The sequence below is a fragment of the Carlito syrichta genome, unplaced genomic scaffold (assembly GCF_000164805.1).
Source record: "Carlito syrichta isolate Samal-C Ts95f unplaced genomic scaffold, Tarsius_syrichta-2.0.1 Scaffold308051, whole genome shotgun sequence".
Classification (NCBI taxonomy): Eukaryota; Metazoa; Chordata; class Mammalia; order Primates; family Tarsiidae; genus Carlito; species Carlito syrichta.
The window spans coordinates 126,839-147,808 of NW_007252147.1; the positions used below are offsets into that span (position 1 = coordinate 126,839).

The following is a 20,970-nucleotide window of genomic DNA, read 5'->3' on the forward strand; positions in this document are numbered from 1 at the left end:
CCCGCGGGCTCAGGCAATCCGCTCGCCTCAGCCTCCCAAAGGCACGGGATGACAGGCCAAGCCACCGAGCCTGGCTAACTTAGTCACCTTCAAAATACTCTCCATTTGATGCAATATACATATCGAGGTGCTTTTTCCAGTGCTCAAAACAGTTTTTGAACGCCTCGATTTCTATGACTTTTAGTGCTTCTGCCATTCTTTGTTTCACCTCTTCCACTTTGGCAAAGCATTTATTTCCCTTTGAGGACTTTTTTTATCCAAGGACACAGACCAAAAAAAGTCGCGTGGGTTGAGATTGGGTGAATAGAGAGGGTGGGGCATGGAGGTCATGCCGTTTTGGTCAAATGCTGCTGAACACTCAGTAGAGTGTTGGCAGGTGTGCTCATAAATTACTCATCATGAAATCGGCAAACAGGTTGGAAGAATCTCCAAAATAAAAAAAAATTAACTGAAGCCAAAAACAATCTCAACTAGCGTTGGCTAGTTGGTATACTGATGCTGATGGGTTCCTAGAACACTTACCTAGCAGGTGAAGCCTATACTACAGGGACCTGGACTCCAAAAAATAATTCCAGGTTTTTGGGAGTCTCCCTTGTACATAATAAGTCCTCAGAATCTAGTGTTGAATGAACAGCATATGAATGAATGACATAGTCATGTTTCCTAAATGCTCTCATCTTTTAATTTAGTTCTCCTGAAGTCTAATTCGAGTTCCTGCTGTTATTTTACATAATTGAAAGTGGAATGGAGACTATTCTAAGTATCCCAAAGTCATCCAAAACACAGTTTAGAGCTATGCTGATCGAGGCAGTAGCCACTAACCACATGTCTATCAAGCACTTGAAATATGACTAGTGCAGCCGGGCTTGGTGGCTCAGCCTGTAATCCCGCGCCTTTGGGAGGCTGAGGTGAGCGGATTGCCTGAGCCTGCGGGTTCGAGACCCACCTGGGCAACTTGGTGAGACCTCATCTCTACAATAAATCAAAAAATTAGCCGGATGTGGTAGTGCGCGCCTGTAATTCCGGCTACTTGGAAAGCTGAGGCGGAAGGATTGCCGGGAGCCCAGCAGGTCGAGGCTGCGGTGGCCGGGAGTGGCCACTGTACTCCAGTCTGGGTGACAGAGTGAGACTCCAACTCATTAAAAAAAAAGATATATGACTAGTGTGACTTCAGATGGGCTGTAAATATAAAATACAGGATTTCAAAGACTTAATTTTGTAAAAAGAATGTAAAATGTTGCATTAATAATTTTTATATTTATTACATACTAAAATATTTTGAATATATTGAGTTAAATAAAATATATTATTAAAGTTAATTTCTCTCATTTCCATTAACTTTTGTTACATGACTACTAAAAAAATTTTAAAGTTACATGCGTGACTTGCTTCCATTATATTTCAGTTGGACAAAGCTGGTTTTAAGCGTATGTGGATAGTTTGGATGGGAAAACACTGGCCTAAGAGTCAGGAAATTTCTTTCTCTCTTTTCTAAAGTTCTAATTTAATTAACAGACCGCTCAGTCAGAGAGCTACTATATCACATGACTACACATCTAGGGGCTAAAAATCATCTTTTCAGTTTAATATAACAACTTTTTAGTCTTTTGTCTAACAATTTTATAACTGTTAATCAAACGTCAAGAAGGTCCTTGCTATATCTAGACTTTAATATACATAGTGAAAAATACTAAATAATAACTGATACACTAGCAGTTTCTAAGGAGAGCATTATTCAATAGCACTCAGAATGAGAAAGGACCTTATATTTTATTAACTCTGTAATATATATGGTGTCTGCTAGATGACACCTCACATTTTTACTGAAGAGAGCTAGAAAAGAAGAAAAGGGGACATAAAGCAATGGGGAAAGAAAAAAAAAAGGAAAGGAGAGAGGAAAGGAGGAAGGGAAAATAGAAAAATAAAAAACTAAAAAATTTCAGAGTCCACCCTCTCATTTTATATCATTAAGGTTTATTTTTTATTGGGATAGAGACATTTTCACCATATTTGGTTCCATGATTCTTAGAGATCCTCTAGTCTAATTCTTAGTCAACTATTGAACTCTGCTCTGACAACCTCAACAAATCAGTGGAACACAAGTTTTGGAAATGTTAATGCTTGCTGAGTTCAACTATCAGGCCTGATAAGGTCTATACTGTAATTATGTTCCACAGTGAATTTTTAAATTTCTTGGTAAATAGAATTATATACTTGTCACAGCTATTTTAAATGAGCTTCATTTTACAGAAATTATAATATTATTAGAGGTTTTATTATGCAAATAAAATTTCAGGAAAACTTGATTGCTATTTAGTAAATATTTTCTATAAAGGTTACTATAATTATAGCATAGTATGGAACAAAACATACTTGTCGGAAAGCTCAGAGACTTAGGTTCTTAGCAGCCAGGGCCTTTTTGATGCTACCTTACCTCAAAATCTGACCATAAAAATGATCTTTCCCAATCAACCCGCAGGGTTGTTACAAAATGAATGATATCATTTTTATATTTTTAGACCTAAGTAGACAATTCTTTAAAGAAAATCCAAGATCTCAATATTCAAATTCATTTCTATCTCACATTGAAAAGCCTTAAGAATTCCCTAGAGTTTTCCTCCATGTGAATAAACAGAGTCGTTCAGAAGAAAGAAAAGAAAAAGCCCTGAAGTTGCTATTGGAATCAAAGCATGAAAAACAGGTTCTTACCATTCCTTGTCTGTTCGACCTCACAGAAGTGTGTTCCGGTGGGAGTGTGAATAAATGCATGGACATGCTTAACTCCATTCTGAAAATTAGAGGGGAAAAAATGTTTCCAGTAAAATTTCAGCACATGCCATAAAGTCAATTTCTTTAATTACACTGGGAGCACAAATAAGTGCATTAACCTTTTCAAAACGCTTCCAAGGGACTTCTTCCACATAGACTTGAGCTCGGATGACATGGTTAAAAGAAGAAAGGAAATGTTCACAAATATTCATTGCAAAGGCTTCTATGGTTTTGATCTATTAAAAGAAACAAAATGTTAGTGCTCAAAAATACTTGCCTTATTTAATTTTTTTTTTTTTTTTTTTGAGACAGGGTCTCACTCTGTTGTCCAGGCTGGAGTGCAGTGGCACAGTCTTAGCTTACTACAGCCTCAACCTCCTGGGTTCAATTCACCCTTCCATCTCAGCCTTCCCATAGATGGGACTGTAGGCACGTACCACCAGGCTCTGCTAATATTTTTATTTTTTATAGAGATGAGGTCTTACTCTATTGCCCAGGCTGGTCTTGAATTCTTGGGCTCAGGCGATTCTACCGTATTGGCCTCCCAAAGTACTGGAATTACAGGTGCAAGCCACTAGGTCCAGCCTAGAAATAATTTTTAAATACTGGTAAACAAAATAATGGGAGGCCATTTGAACTGAGCACAGGCCCCAGCAGACCAGACCAAGCCAAAATAGAGTCACTCTTGTTAAATACCACATAATCAAGTTGAAAGTTTAAGGAACCAGATAGATCCCAAAACAGATGAGCTTTTCCTGAAAACAGGAAATCCCAGTATATCTGAGTCAGCAAATAAAGAAGTCCCCTCTGCTTACAAGAGCCCTTACAAGAAAAACAACTTGAAGTAACTTGATGCTAACCAATCAGGTTTTTGTTTTTTTCTGTTGTTCTGTTTCCCACTTTATAAAACCCATTGTTCTGTTATTGTCCAGTGGATGCTCTCATTCTACTTTGTATACTGGAAGCTGCTCCTACTGGTAAGTAAGAGTCAATGAGGCCCATCGAAACTGGACTGGATTAAAAAAATATGGTACATATACACAATGGAATATTATGTTGCCATAAAGAAGAACAATATTATGGACTTCACAGCAACTTGGTTGGATTTAGAGTCTATCATACTCAGTGATCTATCACAGAAACAAAGAACAGAGTATCACAGGTTCTCACTCATAAGCAGACCCTGAACATTTACCATAATTCTATAAGAAAGGGATTGGCAGTAGCTGGAAAGTGCCAGGGGTGGGGGAGGGGGAGCCACATAACACGAATAAGGGTACCTGATCTCAAACCAGGCAAAGTGGGGACCAAACGGAGGCCCAAACTTTATCAGTATGTTGACCACTTGTATGCCTAATCCTGAATTGTACCCCACATCTTTAAAATAAAATAACTTAAAAAAATAAAAGCCAATTAGGTCTATAGCTAAATTTGTCATTTTGGTCTTTTGACATTACCCTTGGAGCCCTCTTTCCTGATCACTGGCTTTTTGGAAAGAGAGAAACACAGAATTAGAATCTCAAGAGATAAAGGTCCTTATCTCAATTTTTCGCTAGAGCTCCCAAGTAAAGTTAATCATCACCATCACCATCTCTCTCTCTCTCTCTCTTTTTTTTAAAGAAACCCGTTTTGCAGGAGAGGAGAGGATGTATCTGTGAATAAGCCTAAGTAAGTGGACATGCAGATTCTTCTCACAGTGAGCTCAGTCACCAACCATGTTGATCACAGTATATCATGACACTCTGGATGCTTGATGAGGTTTGCAGATGGACCTCCAGTTTTTCAAGGAAAAAGGTTAACGAAGGACGAAGGGCCATTTCACCTTCTTTACCTTGCATACAGGCCTTCTCTCTCTCTCTCTCTCTCTCTCTCTCTCTCTCTCTCTTCTCTCTTTAATTGAGTAGGAGTCTCACTCTGTCAGCCAGGCTGGAGTGCTGTGGTACACTCATGGCCACCGCAGCCTAGACATGCTGGGCTTAGTCAATTCTTCTGCCTCAGCCTTCTCTGTAGCTGGGACAACAGGTGCCACCATGCCCGGCTAATTTTTTGATTTTTTGTACAGATGTGGTCTCGCCATGTCGCCCAGGATGATCTCCAGTCCCTGGGCTCAGGCTATCCTCTTGCCTCGGCCTCCCAAAATGCTGAAATTACAGGCGTAAGCCTCTGCCCCTGGCCCAGGCCTTTCAATGATCGTTCCTAGCTCTTCACACTCATAAAGAAGCTCATATTTCCACACAAACCCCTAGAGATAGGTATGGGGGGATGTGTATGGTCCTAGAACAGTCTACAAATTATTAATGTCTTTGCCTGTAATTGAGATATACTATTTGTCCAGATTCTCTTAGCATGGTTTTATCCTCGTGTCCCAGAATGATGATTAATAACATCCTATTTCACTCTCAAAAGTGTCCTGGTTTGGATAAGAAAGTGCATGGTCACTCTATCTGTAATGAATGAATTTAAGTTGTTTTAACATTCAGGTCCATTCTTCACTTTCTGCAAACTCTCACACAGTACAGTACAAGAATCTCTGGGCTTAGCATGTGGCTCAAACCTGTAATCCTAGCACATCAGGAAGTCGAGGCAGGAGAATTGCTTGAGCCCAGGAGTTCAAGACCAGCCTGGCGAATATAGTGAGATATTGTGTCTACAAAAGATCAAAAATTTAGCCAGGTGTGGTGGTGTGCTATTGGGAGGCTGAGGCAGGAGTATTACCTGTGCCCAGGAGTTCGAGGCTGCGGTAAACCGAGATTGTGCTAGTGTACTCTAACCTGAGCAACAGAGTAAGATCAAGACACACACACACACACAAAAGAATCTATGGTACCTGACCCTCTTCCATATCCCAGTACAAGTCTATTTTCAAATGAGTTTTTTGAAGTGAGTAATTCCTTTTTCCATATTTCTGTCTATATTTGCTGGGTAATTCTGATTAGCAAAAGAAAAGTTCAGGGTGGAAATAGGGCTTGCAATAATTATATTGCAACTAGTTTGTTCATTAGTTGCATTATGGGTGGGAATGTCACGCAAAAAGAGGAGAAAAGAAGGTTTCCAGTCTACATTTCTTGTCTTTTTAGACATTTTGGCAAATAAAAAAGTATCCTGAATTGCCCAGAAATCTACTGATGATTCAACACAGCTTCACTCACACTTGAAGAAACCAGAGAAAAAAGTGCTAAAATATTGAAATTATGAATATATTGAAAAGTGATACATCAGATCTAAATCCCTCTTGAAGAGTACTATTAACCACCGTGTATGGAAAGTAAGCAGTAACAGAGTTGAGAAAGTTAGGAAGTCATCAAGGTTTGGACAAATAGATTTCAACAATTTAAAAAAATGTATCTTATACTCAAGATTTTCTTTGTAGTAACAACAGAAAGAGAAATGGTATTTTCTTATATAAATGCACACAATTTTTTTTTTTTTGAGTTGGAGTCTCACTCTGTCATCCAGACTGGAGTGCAGTGGCCGCTCTCGGCCACCGCAACCTCGAACTGCTGGGCTCTGGCGATCCTTCCGCCTCAGCCTTCCAAGCAGCTGGAACTACAGGTAGACGCTACCGCGCCTGGCTAATTTTTGATTTATTGTAGAGATGAGGTCTTGCCAAGTTGCCTGGGTGAGTCTCGAACCCGCGGGCTCAAGCAATCCACTCACCTCGGCCTCCCAAAGTGCTGGGATTACAAGCTGAGCCACCGAGCCCGGCCAATTTTTTTGTAACAGAAATAAATAAATGATAAGGCTCAAAGAAATGCATGGTCAAAGTGTGTTAAATTCTATTCTGAAATCCTCTCCAGACCTTGAATTGCCTATGATCCTAATTAGAGATAACATAAATTTGTCCAGTAAGATTCTCTGCCTAGAAGTCTATAGTGAAATGAGAGAAAATACAAAGATGAGTTTTTTTTTAAGCCAACTTTACTGCAACCCTGAGAATTTTAGGATAAAAAAGGAACGTTTTATAAAATTATTTTGTTTTGGATTAAAGAGGGACGTGTGCAGGTTTGTCACATAGGTATATCACATGATGGTGCGGTTTGGGCTTCTGCTGATCCCGTCGCCTAGGTGATGGGCATGGTACCCAATGGATGGTTTTTAAACACTTATCTCCTCCCTTCTCCCTTTAGAAGTCTCCTGTGTCTGCTGTTTTTATCCTTATGTGTGGTCCGTGTTTAGCTCCCACGTATAAGTGAGAACATGTGGTATTCAGTTTTCTGTTTCTGTGACAATTCACTCAGAGTGATGGTCTCCAGCTGTATCCATGTTGCTACAGAGGACATGATTTTGTTCAGAAAAGGCAATTTTAAAATGTGGCTTAAATGTAAAAGTAGGTTAAAAGGTAAAGGGAACTTGAAATAAGCAAGTAACACCCCCATGCTGTCTGGTAGTGAAGTCCTAATCAAGATAGGCTGCGTCTAAGAAGAATGACACTTACCCCTTTGAACTTGGCCAAGACGTGAACAGTGTTCTTGATGGTGTCCGTAGGGATGATGTCTGAGTTGTCTCCATGCAGGTAATCTTTTTTAGAACTCAAAGTAAGTTGCACTGAAGTTGCCACCTCTTTAATGCTGTGATATGTTCCGTCTCGACGAATATGAAGAACTTTTACCATATCCTTCCCATAGCCAGTTCGAACAAACTCTACCTCTTGATTCTACAAGGAAACATAGTCATCTTATTGAAGAAGGCTAAATAAAAGCAAAAAAGTCATCTGTGATTTCTTTCGGCCATAATTTTATTTTTACTTTTAGACTTATAATAGATTTTATTTCATTGAGGTATAATTTGCGTACAGGGAAATGCACAGATTTTACATGTACAGTTTATAATTTTAAAAAATTTTATTATAAAGATGTGGGGTACAATTCAGGGTTAGGTATTTAAACATTGATTATGCAGGTACCCTTGTTGATGAGGTGTGCCCCGCCCTCCCTTAGCAGTTTCCCTCAACTGCCATAATTTTATTTATATGATTACAAAAGGTGAGATTCAGAGTATTTATGGAAACAATAGCCCATTCTGTGTTTGAAGAAGAATGGGAATCTGTACAGAAAAAATAGAATCTCAAGAAGCAAGTGAAAATATATCAGACTGCTCTGAGGACAGACAGGTAGGCCGATGACTTTTTTGCTAATAATAATAATAGAACCTTTTGGGTCAAAACTATGTTAATTTGCCCTGTCTTATTTAATCCCTGCTAACCTAGTCCTTTCAACAGCTTTGTGAACTAATCGCCCCATTTTACAGAGGAAGAAACTGAGTTTCCAAAAGATTAAGTGACATGCCCTAGTTTACATGGCGAGCAAAGGACAGAGCCAGGACTCTCACTCAAATCTGTTGACTCCAAATTATAGAGTGACCACTATGTAAACTGCCTTTCTTCTATAAAATTTTTTGATTTTGCTCACTGGAAATAATTACATGTCCTTTTTAAAATAGAGAGCAATATTCTGGAGAAAGTACCTTGTGACTAATAGAAACAATTTTAAAATTGCATTTTCTACTTGCTGCCGGGAAGGAGAGTAATTAGAGACAAGGTCCAGCTTACTTTCAGGAGGGCAGAACCAAGGCTGGTTGGCAAGTAGGGAGAGCTATGCTTTTAGCAAAGAGACATTTAATAAAAGCCTGGTGATTGATTCATTCCTATCCTGTGTGAAGCTGGAGCCTTAGCCAGCAAACACGCCCATCTTCACTGGTACAATCCACGAGATTCGCCCCGGGCTTTACTGGTGCTGGGAAAATAGGTGGGAGGGAGTACAGGGGCAGAAGTATCTATTTTATTTAGCATGGAAATGGAACATTAAAATGACTAGTGAAAAGAGGTGACAAAAATAAAAGTAAATAGAAAACAGCATGCAGTGAGAGTCTGGGTAGGGAGACAAAGAAGGAAGCCCACGTGCAAATTGCTACACCGAGGGCTGCCTAAAAAACCTGTTTGCATAAGAAAATCACCTAAAGAAGGACAAAATGATGAAATTCGCAGCAACTTGGATGGTCTTAGAGTCTGTAACACCGAGTGATCTATCACGGAAACAAAGAACTGAGTACCACATGTTCTCACTCATAAGTGGACCTTGAAAAACTATTGTAATGCTGTAAGAAAGGGATTGGCAGTCGTGGGAACTGCCAGGGGATGGCGGGGGTGAGATTGGCAGTAGTGGGAAACTGCCTGGGAGGGGTGCAGCGGGCGGGGGGCACACCTCATCAACAAAGGTCCCTGCATAATGAACATTTGTGTACCTAACCCTGAATTGTACCTCACATCTTTAAACAAAAAAATTTTTTAAGAAGAAAATTACCAGGTGCTCTGAGGGAGATTTAAAAACAGTAGCCAACATCAGAAATTTTTGTTCTACATCAAAGTGGCAAATGGGAAGCTTGTCTCCAACCTCCGGGATAGAGCTGGGTAGGGCGAGCTATTATTGGTCATTTAACGTGTCCTGGGGGTGTGAGGTGTCTGAATGCAGCTGCTCCTAAGTGAGAGGTTAAGGGAAAACTCTTGAACAGGTCTCCTAAAAACCTCTGACCCAACCTCTGAGACTCATCTTCAAGGGAAGGCCAAAAAGGAAACCAAAAAAGCAGATGTAAGGGATCCTCACAAGAACAAACACGCTGATAGGGAAAGTGAAAGCATTGTATGTTTGTTATAGTGGCTTTAGAATCAGACCAGGTCCACATTCAACCTTGCCACTTATAGCTTTGTGGCTTGCGACCCGTAATTTAATGTTTCTGAGCCTCTATTTCCCATTTGTGAAAATGGAGATAAGCATCTCTACCTGGGAGGGCTGCCCCTGGGAGGGCTGCCCGTGAATGGGAAAGACCTGGCTCCATTTCGAATAGCTAAGTGGTACACTGGGGTCAACCCCAGCACCAGTGGCCAAATCAGGCTCCACTGTGAAAGGTGTAGCAGGGGAGGTAGCTGAGGGGACCTTGATTAAGGCCATCTGTTTTTGGAGTGGAAAGCACTGTAGATAATGAGGAGGAAGACTGGGCATGTCTCGAGCCACAAGACAGTCTACCTGGAGAAGGAAGACATTTTGCCGGCTGGGAGCCTGGGTGGTACGCACTGGGATCTAGAACCAAAGGTCTCTGAGACCATTGATCACCTCCAACACACAGCAGGACTCAACAAATATGACTCCTCAGCCTCATCCCTGCCACTAGATATCCAAACCAGACTGGGTGTGGTGGCTCACGCTTGTAATCTCAGTACTTTGTGGAGCCAAGGGAAGAGGATCGCTTGAGGCCAGGAGTTCAAGACCAGCCTGGGTTCACATAGCGAGACCGTGTCCCTATGAGATAATCAAAAAAATTAGCCAGGCATGGTGGTGCTTGTCTGTTGTCCCAGCTACTCAAGAAACTGAGGTGGAAGGATTGCCTGAGCCTAGGAGGTCGAAGCTGCAGTGTCTGTGAGCATGCCATGGCACTCTGCCCTGGGCATCAGAGTGAGACTCTGACTCAAAATTAAAAAAAAAAAAAAATTCCAAGCAACAGTAGTTTAGCCTGTGACTGCATTTGGTAAATACGTGATCTATAGAGTGATTAGATGATAGTCACTCTTCATAACCCCACTGCTGTTCTCTCCAGCATCACATCTGACCACACCCTACTGCAAATTCTGCCTCCGCCATGCTGAGCTAATTGTGGCTACCCAGCCACCAAACTTCCCCTGTCTCATTTCTTCTTGTCATCCTTCACGTCCCCAGACACCACATCCTCCCGGTCATCTGCCCCAGCCCTTCATGCTGAAGTCGGTGCCCCTTTTAGGTAGGCGCTCTCAAAATACTTGTCATGGCCTTATCACATTTTATGGCAGTCGCCTCTTCATGGGTCTGATTCATTCAAACACAGTAAACTATGAGAGCAGGAACAAGTTTGATCGTGGTCACCATGGCAACCCCAGCGCTCAGGACAATGCCTGGAACACAAATAGGTGCTTAACAGATGTGTCATGAACGACTAGATGGTGCCACCACCACCTCCACTGGCTTGTGTGATGATACAGAGTAGTTCATGGAAACACACAAAAGATTTCAGTACAGGAAGAGCTGCTTCAGCTCAGACCCCAGTCGGGAAGTTCCTCTTCCCAGGAAAGTGGGGTAAGGAAGGTGTGCCCTCTGATCACCACAGCCTGGAGATCACAGGCACAGCTGGCCAGAGAAGAAAGGCCCAGAAAGGGCAGTAATGAGGGGAGAGAGAGAGTCAGTGGCACAGCACAAAGCGTTCACGTTGCTCGTGAAACAGCTCTCAGCACAGCGCAGCCAGCCCAGACCAGAGACCGTGTGAGACACGCACAGGAAGGGGCAGCGCTCCTTAGCAGGGTCCTGACTAGGCTAACCAGAGCTTGGTACCTGAGCAAAGGTTGAGTCATCGAGTTTACTGAGCAATAAGTTCAAACAAAAAGGACTTCCCCATCTGAGCCTGGGAACAGGATGGAACAAGCCGGGTGTGGGACATCCGAAAGAAATCTCTCAGCAGGACTGGACGGAACAGAGGCTGTTCTTCTCCAGTTCTGTAGTCAGAGGAAGCAGAAACGGTGTCAGAAACCCGCTGTGTACCATGCAGAGCCATGGTGCAGAGATCTTTGTCCAAGATAACTGTACAGTAAAAGACAAGGGTTGTGCTTTTCTGAAGTCTGGGCAGGTGGCTAAAAGGATGGGGTTTGGGTTCTGGAGTCGGTCGGGCCAGGTGGAATCCTTTTTCCTTCACCTATTAGCAAACTTCCGCATCCATAAAATGGGAATAATAATAGCGCCCCTCTCTCAGGACTGATGTGAGAATTACATGAGAAAAAAAATTATATAAAGTACTTTAAAAAGTGCCTGGCAAATAGTAAGTGTTCATTGAATGTTAACTATAATTATCATTGATAAATAGTCATCATATGTCAAATTTTGTATTAAAGAATCCTTCCAGTTAGAGAGAAATATCTAGAATGCACACCGCTTCAGAGTCAGGGGTGGGGGTCAAAATCAAAGAAATGCTGCTATAATAAGAGCTGCTTCTTCCTGCCTACCCTCAGGTACATTGACTGAATTTAAATTTTCATGACTACAAATATTCACACCTCTGGTTGTCCTTCCTCAGGCTTGTATAGCTTGGGGAAACAAAGTTACAAAAGCGAACTCAATTTCCTAGCGTCATGCTTTGGACAAATAAGCAGCAGGAATAAATCTCTACCTGGCTCTACACAAGAAAAATCTCCTTTTCTATACATGTCTCGAAATACAAATGAACAGAGACTCTTACTTGTCTGCAATAACGTTGGAGAGAACTCTCAGGGATTGTAAATGACTCATATGAATTTTCACTTCTGCAGGAGATAGTGAGTGTTCTTTTATTACCGGGCCATATTGAAAGTGACGTAGATTGTCACTATAGATCTAGGGGTGCTTAGCCTAGAGTCTGTTGACCTTTAGAAGGCCCAGTGAATGGATCTGGGGTGGAACTGTACTCCGTGACGTTGTAATTAAAACTACATGTGTTTGGAGGAGGGAGGGCTGGATTTTTCTGGGAGAGAGCATTCATAGAATTTCATTAGATTCCACGAGGGTTCATGACTTTTAGTTTAAGAACCATTGCTCTGTGTAACTGGGGTCCAAGTCATCAGGGTCACTTTGACCAAATTGGCTTTGTCGTGGTCTGACAACTAGCCATGAGACCACAGGAGGGAGATGACTTGGTCATTTTACATACAGTCAGCTGGGTGCCATGGAACTGTATTGCAAAGATTACGGCTCTCGGGTCTGACTGCCTGGGTCTGATTTCTGGCTCCACCACCTGCTAGCTGTATGACACAAGGCAAATTCCTTAACTTTTTTGTTCCTTCTCCTTTTGATTTGTAAGATAGGGTAATGATAGCACTTATTTCCTATCACTGTTATGATGCTGAAAGCAAGAAACTAGCACATAATAAGTGTCAGTAAATGTTAGTCATCATCATCTGGCCTGCCAGTTTGATCAAAAGTACATTTCATGTCAGTTCCGTCACTAAGTAATGAGGAGGTAGCCTTGTTTCTTTTGTTTCCCTTTTTTTTTCTCTTTAGAGTTAGGGTCTCATTATGTTGCCCAGGCTGGAGTGTAGTGACTGTTCACAGGCACAATCTCACTACTCATCAGCATGGAAGCTTTGTCTTTTTTGGTAAAGACTGAGCATCCCATCCAGGTGAGCATTATTTTGAACAATAGGTGTGTTACTCACAGAACAAATCATTGTCAATGTTAATCATATTTTAAATGGATCTTAGCTACTTACATGCATTGAGGGAAAATCTTTATAGGAAGCTAATATTCTTCATCACCCATGTGCCATGCTTTCTAGCTTTGTACAGTTATGCATGCCTCCTTTTAATAGTTACATCCACATACTGGTACTTACATGTACCAGATACCAAAAGCCTTCTGCCATTTTCTAGATAAGGTATGAGGCAGACAGACATACATTTCTCTGGCTCCACTACTAGGAAGTGACTTTGAGTCTCGGGGATTTTCACCACCCACCACACCCTTTTTGTGTGTCTAGAATGCCCTCTCTCCACATAGCATGGCTCATCCCAGAGTGGGTCTCTCCCAGAACTTTCTCTGTTGCCACAACAGGAAATAACCTCTCTTGTCTTTGAACTCCCAGTGTACTTTAGGTGAACAATTCCTAGTTGCTGAGATCACTTTCTTCCTATATTATTTTTATTTGTGTACATGTCTTAGTATTCACAATATCAATGTCTTGAAAGCAGTATCAAGTCATCTTTATATATTCCCCGCAGCACGTGACAGTGCTTTGAAAATTGTTATACATTATTTGTCCGAGGAACAAGCTCCCTCGTTTTCAGATTATTTCTGAAAATTTAGGTTTTTTTTTTTGAGACATGGTCTCATTCTGTCACCTAGGATGGAGTGCAGTGGTACAATCACAACTTACCATAGTCTCAAACTTCTCTGTTCAGCCTCCTGAGTAGCTGGGACTACCGGCACGTACCACCACACCCAGTTTTGTTTTGTTTTTTTTGATTTTTTATAGAGATGAGGTTTTGCTATGTTGCCCAGGCTGGTCTCAACCTCCCGAGCTCAAGCAATTCTCCCACCTCGGCCTCCCAAAGCGCTGGGATTATAGGTGTATAGGATGCATGGTCCGGTCATTCTTATTTTAGCAGGAAAAACATTGTTTTCAGCTCTAAGCTGCTCTGCTCATTCAGCTTCAAGTTCATAGTCTCAAGTTACAGGATGAGGTGGAGGTACAGGGAGATCCAGCCTACATCCATTTATATATTCCTACAAGAACTCTTACAGGGAAAGAAACAAGGTTTATCTGTGTCTCCCGTGAGTTCAACATTATTCTCAGAAAATAAAAATCCTTGTGAAACTGTCCATGGGCCTCGATATTATTAAATATTATCCAAAGTACTAGTTTGATGGCACAGATTTCAGCTATTTGAGTCTCTAGCACACACACTTTTATTTTTGCACGGAACTTCTTCATTGTAGTGGCTTCTTTTAGCTATCGTCTTATGTTTTTGCTTCTAGTATGCCGTGCTTTAATCATGGAATTTCTCTACTCTGCCAGCAGAGGGAAATATTTAAGGTTATTGCTGTTGTTTTCAATTTTAACCTTTTCCAATACTCAAATATGAATTTGGTACGTGTGTGTTCACCAAATGTGTGTTCATATATGTAAGTTTTAATTAGAGAAAAATTATTAGAAAAAATATTAAGACAGATAAGTGGAAACTTCTCTAAATTTACATTTTTAAATAACTAGAATTTTTTCTCAAGTCTTAGAAGAGCTTCTGTAAGCATCATCTTTATCTGCCCATTAGAGAGAAATGCAAAAATGCTAGCGAGCTTTTTTGGAATCATCGCATATGTATAAATATTAATTCAGTTACGACATACCACCACAGGAGGAAGACATGGAGACAGTCTCTCTCTCTCTGTCTTTGAAATGTGCTGAAGAGGCTGGGCTCATTGGGCTGCCGAGGCGAGTGGACTCCCACGGGTTCAAGACCAGCCTGGACAACTTGGTGAGACCTTGTCTCTACAATAAATAAAAAATTAACTGGGGGCATGGTAGCACACGCCTGTAGTTCTGGCTACTTGGAAGGCTGAGGCGGAAGGGTCACCAGAGCCTAGCAGATGGACGCTGGGGTGGCTGTGAGTGTGTCACTGCACTCCAGCCTGGGTGATGGAGTAAGACTCTAACTCAAAAAAGAAAAAAAAAAAACAAGAAAAGAAATGTGCTGGAGAAGTTCTTCCAATTCTTTGCCCAGGTTTCTCCTTTGCCTGCTATCTTCTCAGGTATTCATGAACAAAAAGACTTCCTAGAAAAATGCTTAACTAATATGAGAAAAATGAGCACTCATATGAACAATCTTAGTAACACTTTGGTGGATCCTAACAATACATAAAAATGATAAGAACTATGATGATGAATAATAAACTTAGAGGCAGCTGGTATTTTTTTTTGGCTGCCTATGATGTACTAAATGTTAGATGGGAAAATATTGATATCCGGTAGAGAATGTCATGTTGCTTTAACCTGTAGAATGACTTACTATTGCTATCAAGGGGGAGGATATGCTTATGTTCGAAATGTGACTCTGCAGGGATTTTTTTTTAATGCCGACTCACACCAGTAAACCCAGCACTTTGAAAGACTGAGGCGGGAGGATCACTTGAGGCCAGGAGTTCAAGGCTGCAGTGAGTTATGATTGTGCCACTGCTCTCCAGCATGGGCAACAGAGCAAAACTCCATTTCTTAAAAAAAAATAAAAAATAAAAATAAAAATAAATAAAAGAAAGGATTTGTCAAGCAAATGCTTTAAGAACAGTATAACAACTCATCTGCATAATGACGGTAGAAAGGGTAACATGTTACCTAATAAAGACCCCATTTACAGGTACTCGGTTATTATTATTCTTCTGTCTATAACCAAGAAAAAGAAACTCTAAATGCCAGGAGAGATGCTCATTTTCTTGCCAGCCTTTCCACAGCACCAACAGCCTTAGGGCAGGGAACTCAGACAAGGCCCACAGACGCTTCTAGGACTAGTGACAAAAAAAAAAAAAAAAAATCCCACAAGGAGAATTAATGGAGATCTCCAAAAAATGCAGCTAAAAGAAAATTTTACCGAAATACCCACATTAAAAGATGTCTAGTACAACCTCTGTGGAAAACAGTTTGGCAATCCTAAGAGATTTAAAAATCGACCCTTCCATATGATCCCACAATCCCCCTTCTGGGAATATACCCAGAGAAACTCAAATCACTCTATGAAAAAGATACTTGCACTAGCATGTTTATTGCAGCATTATTCACAATAGCAAAAACACGAGCTCAACCGTTGAAAGAGGACTAAATTTTTAAAAATGTGGTACCTATACCCAATGGATTATTACACAGCCATAAGGAAGGACAAAATTATGAACTTCGTAGCAACTTGGATGGACTTAGGGTCTGTAATACTGAATGATCTATCACAGAAACAAAGAACTGAGTACCACATGCTCTCACTCATAAGCGGACGCTGAACATTTACCTTAATACTATAAGAAAGGGATTGGCTGTAGTGGGAAACTGCCAGGGGAGGAAGGAGGGGCACACTTCATCCATAAGCATACCTGATCTCAAACCAGGTAAGGTGGGGACCAAAGTGAGGCCCGAACTTTTCCTACACAATGACAATTTGTATACCTAATCCTGAGTTGTACCTCATATCTTTAAAATAATAAAAAGGGAAAAAAAAGTCTGTGTCCTAATGTATAAGTCTTGAAAATAACAATAACTGTAGCAAACATTGACTAAGGGTTTGATATGTGTCAGGAAACTTGCATCTATTATTTTTTCTAACACTTCTCAAGCCTTGTGAAATCTGTAGTATCATCCAGCTTTGACAAAGGAAGACATTAGGGTTAGGTGACCTCCCAAGGTCAAGTGGTTAGCAGGTGGTAGAAACAGGATGAGCACCCAGATCATATGCCCCCAGATGACATGCTTTTTCCTACACGTCTTAATCCCTGTACCCCCTTTGATGGCTGACCTTTGATGGCTGACTCCTTCACTCATTCTTTTCTTTTTTTTTCTTTTTTTGAGTTGGAGTCTCACTCTGTCACCCAGACTGGAGTGCAGTGGTCCCCCACCGCAGCCTCGAACTGTTGGGTTCCGGCGATCCTTCCGCCTCAGCCTTTCGAGTAGCCAGAATTACAGGCGCGTGCTGCCACGCCTGGCTGATTTTTTTGATTTATTGTAGAGATGAGGTCTCGCCAAGTTGCCCAGGCGGGTCTTGAACCCATGGGCTCAGGCAATACACTCACCTCAGCCTCCCAAGGCATGGGATTACAGGCTGAGCCACCGAGCCCGGCCCTTCACTCGTTCTGATTTCAACAAAGGAGAAAATTGTCCACGCTGCTAAAGAAACTTGCATTCATATACCATTTTCTTATTTTTGTAAGTTTCTACCCACCAGGACCTACATTATCTTATCTGTTTCACACCATTCCTCTTAGGCAGAGAATCTGTATTTTAAAATAAAATAGCTTAGAGAGGTTAAGTGAGCTGCCCAAAGCTGCGCAGCTGACAGGCTGACTGAAAGAATGGGAAGAGTCCTGCCAAAACTAGAGAGAACTAGGCAGAACTTATCCCACACCAAGAGCTACCCCTGCCTAAACCATTCCTTTTTCTAGCACTCTGGTTTTTTAAAAAATTACAGAAGGTTATGAATTCAGATGAAATTTAGAAGTTTGGTCCACAGGAGTTTTCTGATCCCTCTCTCCAGAGGAAGAGTCAGAAAAGTACCCAAGTAATCAGTAATATGTTGTGATAATTACTCTAATTGAAAAATAAACTCTGGGAATATATTTTAGGAACACCTAAACCAGATTGGAGACATCAAGGATGGCTTCCAGGAAGAACTGGCATTCTCAAAGTGACTTGAAGGATGAGTAGGGATTAACCAAACACAATTTTCTAGTCCTCTTCCACTTATTGTACTTATGTTTCTTTTTTTTTTTGAGTTGGAGTCTCACTCTGTCGCCCAGACTGGAGTGCAGTGGCCGCTCCCGGCCACCGCAGCCTCGACCTGCTGGGCTCTGGCGATCCTTCCACCTCAGCCTTCCGAGTAGCCAGAGTTACAGGTGCGTGCTACCACGCCCGGCTAATTTTTGATTTATTGTAGAGATGAGGTCTCGCCTGCCCAGGCGGCTCTCGAACCCGACTTATGTTTCTTTTAACCACATTTCTCATGAATACTTCTTATATTTTTGGTGTTATGGTGGGACTGTTTAAGCTGTCAAGGAGGGAGAATCAAAGAATGCTCTTCGGGGTGGGTTGATAGTTCAGCTTCATTTCAACAACAGGGCACTTGTATGAGTTGAACATTGACTTTTATCTGGACAAAGACCATTAAAAACATGAGTAAAGTGGGCTGATTTGTGGTCATTTAAAACCATATCAGCAAAAAAACTGCTTTTAGCCTAGCTTTAAGGAGATGGAAATAACTTTGCCATGGAAGAAAAGGGAGGAAGGTGAGACGGAACCACCATTTAAGAAGCGTCAGTTATCTGTCAGGAACTGTGAACATGTCATCTCACCGAATCCTGAGAGCACTCTAGGAAGGCAGAAACCATGAGTCCCAGCATGAGAAAAAGATTTTGAAGCTCAGTCAGTGACGTTAAGTCATTTGATCAGAACCACATGGCTAGTGAGAGGCAGGGCCAGGCATGGAACCCAGGTTTACCTGATTCCTTTTACCATAGCTACTTGCCTCCCTGAATTATAGTAATTTTATGGTAATTTTTTTCTAATGGAGTTTTACCTATGACATACCCACTTTTATTTGTTTTTCTGATTAGATTTAATTCATTCCAAATTCCGCATAATCCCAAAATAGAAGTCTCTGAGAAATTTTTCATTCAATCTGTACATCTATCTGTATTTATTTAGCTCCTTCTAGGTGACAAGCACTGTGGTATATGCTGAAGATGCAACAGTAAACATAGCAGACACTGTTTTGCCCTTATAGACTAGAACAAACTTCTTACGTAAAGAACCACATGATTAATATTCTTAGGCTGTAAAGCCTCTGCTGCGATGCCTCAACTCTGCCATAGTGTAAAACCAGCTATACATAATACAGAAATGAATGGGTGTGTTGTGTTTTGATAAAGCTTTATTTAAAAAAATAAGCCGTGGGCCAGATTTGAGCCTACAAAAGTACCTAAGTAATTAGAAATACATTGTGATAATTGCTGTAATTGAAAGATAAAGTGAGCTCTGGGAATATACTTCATGGATACCTGAGCCAGACTGGAGAGGTCGAGAATGCTGTCAGAAAGAACTGGCATTCTCAAAGCAACTTGAAGTATGAATAGGAGTTAACTGAAGATGATTTTCTGGTCCTCTTCCACTTATTTTACCTATGTCTTCCTTTAGCCACATTGCTCATGAATACTTCTTTATTCTGAAAATAACTGCATCATCTGCTTGGCTCATTCTTTTCATCAAAACAAACAAACAAACAAACAAACAAAAAAACCTCAAGTGCTCCTCTTTCTTCCACAACAAGTACATCTACTTTTTCCTTTAGTATGTCAACTTCTAGATTTTACTCAGTCCATCAACAGTCTTGTAAAAGTCTGAACAAAAATAAAGCTGACCTTTGACAGATAAACTTTATGGTAAGTAAACCAAACTTCAAAAAGCTATTGAAAATAAATAACGCAAGCATCCTGAATCCCAGGAGTCCTCACAGGATGACTGAACTTTGATGAAACCAGTATAAGCCAAGCTCTAGAGAATCCCAATTTTATCTCAACCCCAAAACTCTCACAGATCTTTATCTGTGATATTAGTGATACCAGGAACATGTTCCCACAGCCAAAAATCAAAAGTGCACACAATAGCAAGGTATTGCGGGAAAGAGTTACAGAAATAACAGATAGTGAAGTCTGACCTGCAAGGACTTCAGATATTGAGATAAGATATAAAATATAAAATAATGTTTAATATTATGATGGAAATAAAAGAGAAGATTGAACATATGAGTAAGAATCAAGACCAGTAAAAAAGACTGACAAAATTTGAGAAAAAACCAACAGAACTTCTAGAAATGAATTAATAAGTAGATTAATAAACGTATTAAACACAACTCAAGAATTAAATATGATAGGGTGTTGGGAGCCGGCCACGGAGGCCCACTGAGCGTTAGGGATCAGGGAGGGCCGTGGACCCCGAGACCACTAGGACGTGTTCAGGAGCCGTAGACCCCATTTTCCTCCCCCTTTTGCCATGCAGCACAAACAACCTAAAGGAACTCTGCTGGCCTAAGCTGAAGGCTTTGTGACTGTGACAGGCATGGCTCATTCTAGAAACCCATTGTTCCTGTTTCCCGTAAACTGCGGTTTCGGCTTAGGTATTAGATATAATTCAAACTCAGGTCACATTTGGGAGCCTTTTACACGGTACAAGCCTCTTTATAAGATTTTAAAGTATATTTGTAGAATTAGTATATACTTATGGAGAGCTGTTTTCAGCTTTTCAATGGTATAGATGATTATCAAGAGTGGTCTAGCACAGAGTTTGGGCTGGGCCACATTCCTGAGAGCCCAGCACGTACTTTGGACTGGGCTGCATTCTTTTGGGCTGACTTTAGCTACAGTTAGTGTAAGGTCTTTTTTCTACCTATTATAGAAATTGAATTTACTTTATTCATAGAAGGTATTGTAGAATAGGTTATGCTACGAATCATGTGAGTTCAAACATAATCAATCATAATATTTTTAGGTCTAATAAGAATATAGTTAACTTTAGAATTTTCATTGTCTCCACTTTCTACTATCGAAGTTTTGGCCTTAGTACATTTACAGTTTACATTTAGGTTTTAGAAGCTTTGCTGCTGCTAATCAGCTTTATATATTAGAATTAAGAATTGGAAAACTTTCATAGAAATTAGGATAGATATATAGGACTTTAGAATAGCCATTTTGTTAAGAGATGTAGTCTATTGTTCCAAAAGGTGGCCCACCGTGGAACTTGGACTGGGCCACATCCTGTAGGGCCCAGTGTGATCTTTGGACTGGGCCACATTCTTTAGGAAATTGGCTTAAGCTATAATTAAGAGCTTCCGTAGCATTGTGTAAGTAGTAAAGTTTAAGATAGTCATCATGGGTTTTGTGTGAGCTCTAGAAGTTATTGATTATCAGAGCATCATT

At 40.8% G+C, this 20,970-nt stretch overlaps 1 non-coding gene across 1 annotated transcript in view; it reads right to left on the reverse strand.

Annotated features, from left to right (window-relative positions):
* LOC103267200 overlaps positions 1-7,405 on the reverse strand; it is a 19,198-nt gene extending 11,793 nt beyond the window's left edge. Inside the window, exons 1-2 of the transcript XR_002482355.1 lie at positions 7,201-7,405; positions 2,710-2,788 (exon numbers count right to left, since the gene is read on the reverse strand). This is a non-coding gene — a transcript (uncharacterized LOC103267200). The remainder of the gene's footprint in view (positions 1-2,709; positions 2,789-7,200) is intronic.
* Positions 7,406-20,970: the final 13,565 nt, after the last annotated feature.